Source organism: Belonocnema kinseyi, chromosome 7, assembly GCF_010883055.1.
Source record: "Belonocnema kinseyi isolate 2016_QV_RU_SX_M_011 chromosome 7, B_treatae_v1, whole genome shotgun sequence".
NCBI classification, from domain to species: Eukaryota; Metazoa; Arthropoda; class Insecta; order Hymenoptera; family Cynipidae; genus Belonocnema; species Belonocnema kinseyi.
The window spans coordinates 113,202,349-113,204,447 of record NC_046663.1 but is presented as its reverse complement, the minus strand read 5'-3'; positions in this window follow the sequence as shown (position 1 = coordinate 113,204,447).

Genomic DNA, 2,099 nt, shown 5'->3' with positions numbered 1-2,099 from the left:
AATTACAGACTCGTTGGTGATAGAATTGTATCAGAAATAAATCTAGACAAGATATTTTAGGCTATAAATGTTATTCCAATTTTTTTTCAATTATTCTATTTTTGAAACATGCTATCTCTGGATCTGACTTCCAAACTGGTATTCAATCAGCCTCTAAAATTAATTCTAATTTATTTGGATGGTGAAGATTTGCCAAAAGATATCTTGAAGAAATTTAACTTGCCTGAATTTAAATTAATGAAATATTTAGCGATTTTTTTGTATTTTAGAGAATGTTTTCTCTGGGCCTCATACTAAAATTTGGTTTGATCAACCAATAAAATAAATTAGAGACTCGTTGGTGATAGAATTGTATCAGAAATAAATCTAGACAAGATATTTTACCCCAGAATTGTTATTCCAATTCTTTTTGAAATTATTCTATTTCCGAAAAATGCTATCTCTGGATCTGATTTCCAAACAGGCATTTGATCAGCCTTTAAAATTCATTCTAATTCATTTTTATGATATAGGTGTAGCAAGAAGATATCCTGAGGCAATTTAACTTGCCTGAATTCAAATTAATAAAATATTTAGGTATTTTTTTGTATTTTAGAAAATGTTTTTTCTGGACCTCATCCTAAAATTTGGTTTAGTCAACCAATAAAATAAATTAGAGAATCGTTGGTGATAGAATTGTATCAGAAATAAATCTAGACAAGATATTTTAGGCCAGAGATGTTATTTCAATTTTTTTGAAATTATTCTATTTTCGAAAAATGCTATCTCTGGATCTGATTTCCAAACAGGCATTTGATCAGCCTTTAAAATTCATTCTAATTCATTTTTATGATATAGGCGTATCTAGAAGATATCCTGAGGCAATTTAACTTGCCTGAATTTAAATTAATGAAATATTTAGCGATTTTTTTGTATTTTAGAGAATGTTTTCTCTGGGCCTCATACTAAAATTTGGTTTGATCAACCAATAAAATAGATTAGAGACTCGTTGGTGATAGAATTGTATCAGAAATAAATCTAGACAAGATATTTTACTCCAGAATTGTTATTCCAATTTTTTTTGCAATTATTCTATTTTTGAAACATGCTATCTCTGGATCTGACTTCCAAACTGGTATTCAATCAGCCTCAAAAATTAATTCTAATTCATTTTGATGGTGTAGATTTGCCAAAAGATATCTTGAAGAAATTTAACTTGCCTGAATTTTAATTAATAAAATATTTAGGTATTTGTTTGTATTTTAGAAAATGTTTTTTCTGGACCTCATCCTAAAATTTGGTTTAGTCAACCAATAAAATAAATTAGAGAATCGTTGGTGATAGAATTGTATCAGAAATAAATCTAGCCAAGATATTTTAGGCCAGAGGTGTTATTTCAATTTTTTTTGAAATTATTCTATTTTCGAAAAATGCTATCTCTGGATCTGATTTCCAAACAGGCATTTGATCAGCCTTTAAAATTCATTCTAATTTATTCTTATGATATGGGTGTATCAAAAAGATATCTCGAGGCAATTTAACTTGCCTGAATTTAAATTAATGAAATATTTAGCTATTTTTTTGTATTTTAGAAAATGTTTTCTCTGGACCTCATCCTAAAATTTGTTTTAGTTAACCAATAAAATAAATTAGAGAATCGTTGGTGATAGAATTGTATCAGAAATAAATCTAGACAAGATATTTTAGGCCAGAAATTTTATTTCAATTCTTTTTGAAATTATTATATTTTCGAAAAATGCTATCTCTGGATCTGATTTCCAAACTGACATTCAATCAACGTCAAAAATTAATTCTAATTCATTTTGATGGTATAGGTGTACCGAAAAGATATCTCGAAGAAATTTAACTTGCCTGAATGTTAATTAATAAAATATTTAGGGATTTTTTTTTGTATTTCAGAAAATGCTTTCTCTGAACCTCATCCTAAAATTTGGTTTGACTAACCAATAAAATAAATTAGAGACTTGTTAGTGTAGCAGAAATAAATGCAGAAGCGATATTTTGTGCCAGAATTTTTATTCAAATTTTTATAAAAGTTTTGCTATAATTATGTATTTTATCATTTCTAAATATTAAATTCATACATTATTGGTTTCTTG